The sequence below is a fragment of the Myodes glareolus genome, chromosome 19 (genome assembly GCF_982192425.1).
Source record: "Myodes glareolus chromosome 19, mMyoGla1.1, whole genome shotgun sequence".
NCBI lineage: Eukaryota > Metazoa > Chordata > Mammalia > Rodentia > Cricetidae > Myodes > Myodes glareolus.
This window is the reverse complement of record NC_142044.1, coordinates 19837853-19850549: the sequence shown is the minus strand read 5'-3', so window position 1 is coordinate 19850549 and position 12697 is coordinate 19837853.

Sequence of the window (12697 nt, the reverse complement as noted above, 5' to 3'; positions counted from 1 at the left end):
CTGGTACTGGAGGCTTCACTTGGTGACAAGGAATGTTCGGTTTGGTCGCTGTCTCCCCCATTATATGTTGATTTCATTTAGATTGTCATCATATCTATATGACATATGGAGGGAAATTTCTACTATATTAGGTTTCTGCATTGCTCCGCAAATAGCGTTTAGTGTTAGTGTTTCTCCCTGACTTTCTTCTCTCATCCTTCTTTTCCTTCCTGCTCACCACTTAATCTTCCCATTCCAGATCCTACCCATTATCCAGAGCTCTCAATTCTATTATATTTCCCTTTTATAGGGTTAGGGTTAGAGGGTTATGGTTAGTGTTTAAAAAGGGAAATACACACACACACACACACACACACACACACACACACACACCTGCCATAGTCCTTTATTTTGTACCTAACTTCTGTAGTTTACTGATTGTACCTTGGTTATTATTGACTTAATAGCTAATATACACACAGATAAAAAAGAATACATATCATATTTATCTTTCTGGGTATGGATTATCTTATTCTGGAAGATTTTTTTGCTAGTTCCACCCATTTACCTAAGAATTTTATGATTCATTTTTCAATGTCTGAGCATAATTCCTTGGTATAAATGTACCACACTTCCTTTATCCTTTTATCTGTTGAGAGACATCTATGTTGTTTCCAATTTCTTACCCACCCCTTACTCAGAAGCTACCTCAATTGATAGCCAGTTGCAAATGAAAATGGAAAGACTCTCTCTCCAAGGGAGTCTCACTGAGGAAACAAACTAACCTTAAGGGCAAACTACATTCCCAGCAGTAAGTGGTCACAAAAAAATGAACACAGCAGCACCTTTTAGTATTCCTTGCTTCGTAATATCATGCCAGAGTTTTTGTTTCATCTTTTTTTAAAAAAATTATTTTTTTATTTTAGTTTAATTTTATTTTTAAAATTTTAAAATAAATAAATAAATTTTATTTATTTATTTATTTACCATACTGAGCATTTTTGTGTTTATTATAGGTTCCAGGTCAGTGTTTTTTTGGAATTTGTGAATGTGCTAATGAGAGAGTTTCTGTGTCTACACATTTTTGGCCTCTTTATAATCTTCTTATGCTGTCTTATCCCAATGTGTTAGTTTTGCTTTATTTGATTCTATTATTTTTCCTTAGAAGCCTGTTTGTATTTTTATTGCTTGTTTGTTTTTAATCTTTCTTTTTTCTTTCTTTTTATTGAAAATAGATTCTTCTCTCACACAGTACATCATGACCACAGTTTCCCCTGCCTCCACTCTTTCAAGCTCTTCCTCACTTGCCTTCTCCCCTATATCCGCTTGTCCTATGTTTCCCTTCAGAAAAGAGTAGACCTTCAAAAGACAACAACAAAACAAGGGAAAAAAAGATACAATAAGACAAGGCAAAAGCCCTCACATTGGGGTTAGACAAGGCAACTCAATAGACGCAAAGGAGTCCCAGGAGTAAGCCAAAAGCTCAGAGACACACCCACTCACCCTGGTAGGAGTCAGACAAAACATCAAACTGACAAACATAACATAAATGCAGAGGAGCTGGTGCAGACCCTGGCAGGTCCTGGGCTTGCCACTGTAGTCTCCGTGAGTCCTCATGATCCCTACTTTATTACTTTGTAATGAGAGACAGAAAGGGGATGGATCTAAATGGGAAGGGAGGAGGAAAGGAATTAGGAGGAGAGGGAGGAGAAACCATAGTCAGGATTTTAATACAAAAGAGAAAAAAATTAGTAAATGATACATGCTTGGAAGAATACTAATCAGCAAATAAGAACAGTATGTGATGATGTGAATTGTATCATGCTCTAGGACATAGGAAAACTATTGGTAGGGACCACACCCAACATGCACATGTACACATACACAAATGACTCTGTTTTCCCCAGTATCCATACACTACCAATCATTTCCTAATTAGGGCTTGACTGATAGTAGACCCTTTCTCAAGTTGTGCTGGAATGTCTGTTTTGATATTATTCAGGCCTTGTGTAGGTAACCACACATGCTATGGGTTTCTGTGTGCAACAACTTTGTATATGTAGAAGATGGCATTTCACGACTCTCCTCCTCCTGATCCAACTCTTTCCATACCCTTTCTGCAATGATCTTTTACATTTTCAAATGCATACTTTAGGCAAATGCCAAGGACTTATATCTGTAAAATGTAAGGTTGTTAGTAAAAGGAACATTTCTGCAATTCCATTTTCATATTTATTCCTTTGCTCCCTCATCTTAAATCATCTATTCACAAAACAACATTTTATGATATGTATTTGTAGGAAATAGAAAGATAACCATCCAATGTTTAATCATAGCTTATCGAAATTTGCTTTCATTATTTGTAAAATACTAAATATTACTTTCAAAACACACTAGTCTTTTGCAGTACTGTGCAAGAGTCTGTCTTTACAAAGAATTAGAATAAACTCTACTTTTTTGCTTTTACATAGAAAGCAACAAAAATACAAGTACAACTTGTCATTCTCTTTATTATGTCACTAAGGTAACTTTTAATAAAAAACTTCCATTTTCTCTGGGTTCTGATGAAAATCAAATCTTACATTGACAAATTCACACATCTAAAAATCAGCAAAAATTTACACAGCTTTTTCTCTGACTAGTACATTTCTTTTGCTTTAGTCGCATTGTTATAAACCTGGGTATTAGGAACCATGAATATTCTATCATAACAGCTATTGTATGTGGAATTTTATGCCACATACAATCATGTGTCAGCCAGATCATAAATCAATAGGATTATTTCCAGAAGACATTCTTACACTTGACAGATAGTAGCTCTTTAATAATACAGTGACAATCCCAAACCACAAATAATTATTCTACAAAATCTAGAGTTCTCTAAATTTAACTTTCTCTAAGTGTAGTTAGTAATTGCATATACATTGTAGTAGCTTGAACATAAATGACTTCTATAAACTCGTAGAGTGTGGCACTATTCGAAAGTACAGCCTCGTTGAGGTAGGTGTTGCCTTATTGGAAGAAGTATGTCAGTGTGAGGTCAGGCTCTGAGGTCTCCTATGCTCAAGCTATTCTAGTTCAGACCACTTCCTGCAGCCTTCAGGTCAAGATGTATTAACTTTCATCTTCTCCAGCACTGTACTTGCCTACATGACATCATGTCCTGCCTTGATGGTAATGAACTAAACCTCTGAAACTGTAAGCCAGCCCTAATTAAGTGTTTCCCTTAATAGAAGTTGTTGTGGTCATGGTGTCTCTTCACAATAACAGAAACTCTAAAACATATGTGTGTGTGTGTGTGTGTGTGTGTGTGTGTGTGTGTGTAGAGGAATAGATATACATGGAAATATATGTATGTGGATATATTCGCACATACAGGGATATATATTCACATATATGTTTGTGTGTGAGAGAGAGAAAGAGAGGGAGGGAGAGTGATGGAAAGGTTATGCAAGATGGTGACCACAGGTTCAACTGATTGTTGTTTAACTAAACACATTTAATAATACACTGTTAATAAGATATAGACTATACAAATACATTATTAAGGTCCTGGTAGTGTTTGAGAATACATCTGCTTCTGTGATTTTGATAGCAAGACAGGCCTCATAGAGACAACTGCCCTTTCTAGCTTCTCATTAGCCAGTGTTAGATGTGGCTCTTTCCTGGCTTTTGGGAACTGAGTCCCCATACTGAGTTACCTTGCTTAGCCTTAAAACAAAGGGAGGAGCTTAGTCCTACCTCAATTTGACGTGCCATGCTTTATTGATACCCATGATGATACTACTTTCTGAACAGAAACAGAAGAGTGGATGGAGGGACAAAGGGGAGTTAGGGGTAGGAAACAGGAAGAGAGAAGGGGAAAACAGCAATTGGGATGCAAAATAAATAAAAAGATTTAACTAGAAGTATTGAAGTGGCTCTTTCCTACCCTCTATTGATAAGAATGTAGCTTATGGTATGTCTTAAAATTAGCCTTCAAGATTTGTGTTCTGTCAAACAAATTGCATCGCTCCATAGTTATTTGTCAATCCTCTGCTCCAACGCTAGCCATTCAGCCATGAACAAGCATCGTTGTCTTTAGTGATTTGTCCTTGTAACTGGGGACAGAAATACTAATTTATAGAATAAAAAGGCAATGCAAGGATTACATTCCCTTCCCTGTCAGTTTTAATTAAGCTTTGCCAGCATCACAGAACAATTTCATTTACACTTGATTAATATCTATATGTTATTAATAGCATTTTGTCTTTAAGACAGTCTTGCTGAAAGTCCTTTATGATATACATTTAAGAGAATAGGGATCATTGCAGAGAAGGGATGGAAAGAGTTGACTGATGAGGAAGAGAGTCTTTGTCGCACACAACGACTGCACTCATAGCATGTGCAGTTACCTGCACAAGGTCTGCATAAGATCAAAATAGTTAAAAACTCCAGCATGGGTTGGGGGAGGGTCTACTACCACCCCAGCCCTAACTGGGGACACTATTGGTAGCTTATGACTGCTGGAGGAAACAGTCATTCCTCTCTCTCTCTCTCTCTCTCTCTCTCTCTCTCTCTCTCTCTCTCTTCCACCTTTTGTGGATGAGTCTGTGTTGGCACTGGTGGCCACCCATAGGTTGGCCATGCCCTAGTGTATGACATCATATCCAAGTGTATATGGGAAGCACTAATTGGACAACGTGGGTTTAAAAAATAAATAAATAAGTAAAGTTAAATGAAATGAGTTGCAATGATATTTTATATATATATATATATATATATATATATATATATATAACTCACTGTTAATAGGATATATATATATATCCTATTACCAGTGAGTTAATGATAATGAATCTCTGATTCCAATCATAATCTGTTGTCTTCAAGGATTTGTACATTTCATAGTCTCTGAGTATAAATTCAGAGAATTCATTAACATTCAAAGTTAGCATTGTTTGTGCTTAACTGGTCAATGCCAGGAAAAAAAAATTAAAGAAATCTTAGCTTCAAAAGTAGTTTAAAATAAACACTTTTTCTGACTCATTTTGAGCCATCAGCTGCCTGTGCAATCTTCACTCCCTTTTGTGAGGGAGAAAGTAGAAAAGACATGTCCAATAATAACAGTTCTAAATATATATGGTTTGGACCCCCCATTTATTTCTTGGATAACCTAAATACTTTAAAAATATTTACATCTCGAGAAAAGCTATACAAGAACAAAACACATGTATAAAGAAGTGATTGATGTACACCAAGGTTAAGTAGCATGTGCAAAGTAATTGGAAAGAGGTTCAGAACATGACATCATGCCTGCCTGACCTAAACATTCACTCTCTGAACTACACATGAAACAACCTTATGTATATTGAGATGAGAATCTAGCATGTTCGCCTGCTGATGCCACTTTGTACTTTCTTTCCTTAATTGACCTTCAAGGACTGTCTAGTGTGGCATAATAAGTATGCTCTTTGGAGCCTGAACACCCAAACTGATAAGTTAGCTGCACTGTGTCATGAAAGCTGAGAAGTCATCCCAGTTGCTTCTCTCAGTGTGCTCGTCTGAGAGCTGTGCATATTATTTCTCCCCTTGCCATGTGTGCATAGGAACCATACAACCCAGAGCACACGTTCCATCAGTGGGCTTACGTAGACAATACACAAGACGTGGGAAAGATTATGATAGGGCTGCAGAAAACGTGTGGCAATTCCTATGGTCTGACTGCTGTGCCTCTCCCTGCTCTTGGCGTTCTCTACTTCATCCGTTGCCTGTGCGACTTCTCGACTTAGGTGTAATCCCAGCGCGTTTCCACTGCTTGTTACATATATTTCTTACCTTGTGAGTTCTCCCACGCTATTAGTAGTTCACTTATCAGCACCTATAGGACTCATATCTGGGCTGTGATTCAGACTTCTGGGATCTCATACAAGGATAAATGTTCTCTCGTGTCTGCCTCAGGAAGGGTCTTGACTCTTCATGCTACTGTGGTGTTCTCTTATTTTTATGCGATGACATCTGAAGCTGTGTAAAGCAGAGGAATAAAATTCACTGAAGCACACAGGAAGTGCTAAATAATCCCCAGATGTATGAATTGCTTGCACAGCAATGTGTGCCTGTAAGGACTGGGCCAGTGGTGCCTCTTCCAGGATTTCTCCCTGGCTCTTAAGCAACACTCAGGGAAGCTTCCTTCAGATAATGGTGAAGTCATTACACCACTTATCATGGGATTGTCTGTCAGTGGAATCCTCTCATGTGTGGGCCTCTCTGATTACTTTCTTTGGAAAGAGGCACCAAGTTTTAATATCTCTTTCTTCTGGTCTTGCAGAGGATAGACGGAAGAAAATTAAGATGGATTAGCACACAAATAAGCAGACAGGAGAAATATGGAGGAGAAAGAACAGGCAGGTAATTTGGGATTTATTATCTTGGGGTTAAGTTAGAAAGAGTAGTGGGAGACAGGCACTTCAGATAGAGCGTAGAGGAGGCACACACATAGAAGGAGAATACAGAGAAGAAGTGTAATTGTAATGTCACTGTAGATAAACCAAGAAAGCCAGATAAACATAGGATCTTGCAAGTAAGGAGAAAGTGGCACCCACCTTCACAGTCTCTCCCTAATGATGTATTTATGGCTCTTTAGAAAAATGTGTACTTCGCATGGATACTTATGGTACCACCTCAAGTTGCTACTCAGATTGTTTAGATCTATATTGTCATACCGACTCTCTCAGAGAACCAGAGGCAAGTGAGGCTCAGAAAACATACTGGATATGGAATTTCTAATTTTTCTGGAGTAAATAATTTAGCCTAAGCATGTTTCAACTCTGTTTGCACAGCGCAAATGTCACCATGCTCCTCATGGGGTTGTTGTAGGCAATGACCAATACAGTCTTACAATAAAGCCCTCAGTAAATATGAAGCACTATTCAGATGTAGAGTAATACACTGGACATCTTTGTTTTCCATCAGACACATCCCATGAGACAGTTTCTTCCTTCCAGAACATGTCCACCCCACAAAGAGTCCATCTGGCAACTCTGTCTCTGCCAAGAGTTTAAAAGCAAATTGTTCTAAGGTGAACTGCTAAGAGCTAGCAGGCAAAGGTGGTCAAAGGCCTGTATCTGTGCCTGGATGGATGTTAAAAGATGCACCAGAATGTGCAATGAATGTGGCGTTTTCCAGGGCAAAAGAAATGAAGGAAAATTTCTGGCTACCTGAGCCCCCCCTTTGCCTTCCCTCCACAAACATCACACTTGACTAACGGAGCTGTGACTTTGTTTTGATTTCCTAAGTGGTCTTGAGTTACCTAATACCTGGCTTGCTTCCCTAGATGCTTTTTTTTTTCTTAGTCTACCCAGTAAAGTCAGGTTTAAGCCATTTTCATTAGGAACTGAGCACTACATGATCAGAAAGTGCCTGGTGGAACGCCATGATTCGGAAAGATCAAAGGTTCAGCTTCACTTCTGTTGCCTGCTTCTCCCCTCTCCTTTGTCTTTGCCATCCGCTGGCGGGCTGAACCAGGCTAAGCCCAGCTCTCCAGAGTTTGCACAGTCTGGAAAAGATAACTTCTCCAAAGCAGTCTGGTTTCTCTTGAGAGCACATGGCTTGCAGGTTTTCCATGGCCCAGGTCACAGTCCTTAGGCCGAGCCTTTTGCCTGCTCCCTAGAGAGAACCTGTGCCTGCTCGCTGAAGCTGCAGCTGTAATGATGGCCTCTAGGACCGAACAGGACTTGGATTAGCACTGTGGCTAAAGGCAGCTTGTCTCTGAGCCAGCCTTTCCTCAGCACTCTGAGTCATTTCAGACTCACGCCTGGCCAAATCCCTTAGCAAAACTGTGCACCATAATGTATTGGTAAGAATGTTTGTCATTAGGGCCGACCTCAGTTTAAAGTCTGGCTCTTTATCTCTCAGAACCCCCCATGTCTGCCTGTAAATTCAGGATATTGGTGCCCACCTCTAAGAAATGCTATTAAGACTCAATGAAACAACGTTTAGAAAACCCACAGAAGAGTACCTGGCCACAAAGCTCCCAATAAACGATGACTCCATCTGCTGGCCCTTTCAGTGATTCTTATTGTTCGAGAGGTCTATGCAAAACTGTGACAGATTAACTCTTCTGGAAAGTGTTTCCAACTGCTCAGCCACAGCCGCCTCCAACTTTCCTTTGGATTCAAACCCCAGTGAGGAATGGAGGATGTTTCCTTGGATTAGCAGTTTGGAGCCAGGCAAACCTCAGTCTTTCCCACAAACACAGAGAAGGGGATGTCTGCACCCAGGCTAAGTAGCAAGAGACAGAGTGGAAAGCCCAGCTTTCTTCACCGTGGATGGAGTGAGACAGTAGAGACGTGTTAAGATTTTTCTCTTTCCTTTTCAAAAAATTTTATTCTTAAACTATTGTGTGTGTGTGTGTGTGTGTGTGTGTGTGTGTGAGAGAGAGAGAGAGAGAGAGAGAGAGAGAGAGAGAGAGACTGTTGGATAATGGCTCCTGTATTTTGAAAAGCCAGAATTGTCAGATACCTTGGAACTGGAGTTACAAGTGCTTGTGATCAACTAACAAGGGTGCTGGCTCTCAAATTAGAGTCTTTTAGAAAAGTAGTAAATGCTTTTAGTCCCTAAACCAATCCTCCAGCCCCTCTATTTCTTTTTATTTTCAATGAACAATATTACGCATATGTTGTATAAATATCATGTTTTAAAATTGAAGCATATATACATATGTGTGTGCATATACATATATGTGTGTGTGTGTGTGTGTGTGTGTGTGTAATATCAAGGACAGACCTACACATCTAATCTCAACCTCAAGCAGAGTTCCAATATTTTCAAATATAGGAGAGTGTTTTAGAATTCTGGTGGCAATCTCATTTTACATTGCCAGTTTGTTTCTCCTATCTTTGTAGTCTCCATACACTTTCTATATTAGGACAATCATAAAATATAATTGAAGCAGACACTGTTTTCATATTGTAGTCAATTGTCATTGTCAGTTTGCCAGCTCTCCAGCTGTTCACTCTTATCCAGACACTATATAGAGAAAGATGCAGATTCACACTTAGAGTGACTTAAGGAAGCACAGCAACACTTGGCTTCTTCCTCTGGGTTAGTTGCTCCTCAGGCATCGCAGAGGCAATATTTGCCTTATCCATAAGAATTACAGGTGTTTATTTTACTTTGTAGACAAGTAAATCATCCCAAGGAAAGTCAAATTCCTCCACAAGGTATCAGAAATGTTAACAGCAAAACAGCTTCAAAATTTATCTATTTGGATCCAGACTTCAGGTTCTTGATGAGTTAGCTCTGTGACCTTCCCACCTATTTTACTTTACTATGTATCAATTTACTTGTCTATCTGTCTGTCTGTCTATCTGTCTGTCTGTCTGTCTATGTATGTATCGTCTATCATGTATTTATCCGTCTACACTACCTTTATTTCCTTCATACCCCGAAAGATACTGAAATGGATCACCAGGGACATAAATCATTTGTCTGACATCTTACTTAAGTTTATGTCCTCCATAGGAGACACTCTTGCCTCTGCTCCACTTTCCCCCTGCACCAAAGGTACTTGGGAAGAAACTTAAAAACAAAATCTGGAACTTATGTCTCCAATGACCTTTTCTGCAAAAGTAACTGAAGCTATGTGCAGTGGGGAATAAGAGGGTAAACCTACCAGGATTCACACAGAAGGAAACAAAGCTCATAGATTTTCATGAAATCTGTCTTCTCTGTACTTTAATATTTTTATAAATGCAACTTTGTCTTGATTCCTATTTATACAATATCAGACTTATGTATTTAAAGCATATATGAGTCAATAAGTCGCAACTATTATGGATCAGGAACTGACAAAACCATTTTATACTATGGATATATTTATATTATAGATAAATAGTATTTAACTTATCCTTGTCTTCAGAAGACAGAATTTTCTATGTTCTGACTATAGCATCATGCCTAGCACATAAAAAAGTGAAATATATTTTGCCTCACTGAGCAAAAATAGATATAAATTAATATCATCACTGTATAACTCGGGAATCTAAAGGAATATAGTAAATGGAGTTTTGGTGGGCCACCGGGGACCAGGTATCTGTTTAAATATTATTTCTGGACATATCTATGAGGGTGTTTCTACTTTAATAAGTGCATGAGCAACCTGAGTAAGTCATACTTCTTCCTGCAGTGTGGGCTGGCTCCATATATTTTGCTGAAGGCCTAAAGAGAACAAAAGGATAAAGGAGGAAGTATTTTTTGGAATGTGGCTAATGGTGCCTACATTCAAGCCTAATGAATGACGTGAATTCAGACTCCTGAAGCTACATGGTGAAAGAAACCAACTCCACAAGCTGTCCAGTGGTCTCCATGGGTTGCCGTGGCACACATATTCAAAATCATGGATTGATAGTAGGTGGGTAGACAGACTGACGATAGATATAAAAGAAAGGAAGAAAGAAAAAGGGAGAAGAAAGGAAAGAAAAGAAAGGATTTAATTTTTGCCTGCTTTATATACAAGCTGGGAATCGGTCTTTTTCTGTCTTTGACTCAGACTTGGGCTAAATCAGAACATGGAACTCTGATTCTCCTGGCCTTTGGGCCGTAAGGTTTGGACTCAATTACTACCTCCGGGTCTTCTGGACTAGATTTCAGTTTCATTGACTTTATAGTGTCTGTGGTTTTTTTTGCTTTAGCCTTCGTGTTTATTATGCTTCCTTTTTTCTTGTTTCCAGTGATGAGAACTTAGATATTAATGTGATAATTCTCTTTATCTGTACTGTATGATTTTATTACTCTGAACTCCCTCATTGACGCATATTCAACATGCTCCTTCTGCTCTATACACCAATTATGCCCTTAGATCTTTTCTTTCTTAGTTGTTCAGAAAGTAGTACTTGACTTACAAGTATATAGAGATCTCCTGTGGTCTTTTCTTATTGATATAAAGCATAATTATATTAAAAATAGAGAATATTATAAGTTTTTCAGTTACTTTAAATATATTGAGGGGTTTTTATAGCTTAATATATTGTCAAAACTGGTGAATGTCTCATAAGAGCTCAAAGCAAGTATGTGTGATGTTTTTACTGGGAGGAGTATTCTGCAGTAACACAGATAATAAAAAGCCAGAGACAAACACAGAGGTTAAAGCTGAAGACCAGAGAAGCAAAGCAGTAAGCCACTGGAGAGATCGTTTACTGCTACCAATGTTCAGACCAAAAAGGGCTGTCCTCAGACTAAAAGGGCTGTCCTCAGACTGCGTGGACAGCACTGGGTCTCCACCAAACCTCAGACTCCACATCCAATGAGTTCCTGTCTCTTCCCATTTTTATTTCTCTCTCCGCCCAGCCCTATCACTCCTGTCTTCACTTCCCAAATTCTGGGATTAAATGTGTATGACTCCCAAAGACTGGAGTTAAAGGTATGAGTCACCACCACCTGGATCTGGACCGATCTTGTGAAACCCATGGTAACCCTGAACTCACAGAAGTCTGTCTGCTTCTGTCTGCCGAGTCCTGGGATTAAAGGTGTGCGCCACCACTCCCTGGCCTCTAGTGGCTTAGCTTTGCACTCTGGTCGTCTGGCAAGAGTTAGTTATTAAAATACAAATAAAGTGTCACTAGACAACAGATGTCATTCAGGTGCTGCTGATTGATAGTCATGGCAAGATGGTGTGTTTTCCTACTGAGCTGACTAATAACACTGGAATATGTGGAAAGTGGTATTGGTGTCTGTCCCTGTTGTCTTTTAGCTCCAGCAATTATAAATCTCTGAATGACAGACATTGGAATACAAACTTCAACTTTACAGTGCTCGGTACAAAAATGAACACACATCCAGTAGAAACTACACTTCAAATATGGACCCTTGGAATTTCCCTGCAGGTAGCACTATGTGGAACGACAATTGTTCTCGGGAAGCAGCAATCATAGAGGCGAGATGGGGCGCTAAGCTGTCGTACTCAGTACCCCAGCTTCAGTAAATATTGTAGTGCTTACAACTTTCAATGGCTTCATGAGGACACAATTATTTTGTAATTCTAGAGACACTCGTGTTGTTTTGTGGGCTTGAAGCTCTATTACTTTGACTCCCATGTGCTGAAAACCATCTTCCCAGTGGATAATTGCTATTATTGTTGCAAGTCTTCCTTTTGGTTTGCACCAGTTCTTTTGCTGTAAAGCCTATTTAATTTGATGTCACCAGAACTCTTTAATTTCCGGATAGTACTTGCAAAGCCTGTCTTTATCATTTATTTCTTTACCTTTAACTTTTCTATGCCACTAAATTTGACCTGTGACTCTGTTAATCTATCAAGTTGGATTAATTGGGTCCGCACTCCTCCTTTTGCATTTCCTCTGCTATATTAATGGTATATTTAAGCCATTTACATTCATATTGATTTGCTAGTATCTTTGATTGCTATATATTTTTGCTCTCTTTTTCTTACTAATTTTATTTTTTCCTTTGAGTGTGATATATATAAACTTTTTGATGCATTTTTATGTATCTGTATATACTGTTTCTTAGTATATTGCCAAATCATCTTTACTCATTACATGCTCTACACAATACAGTATTCCCAAATGACCACATTTTTTTATGACCTGAACACTTATTATTTCTGGCTAAGTATGAAAACTTTTCTTTTATTTATTTGCCTTTGCCCTCGTTACACACAATTAAGTGGGTCAGGTGACACCACATAAATTACGCTAGTTATCACTTATAACTTGGTACAGTC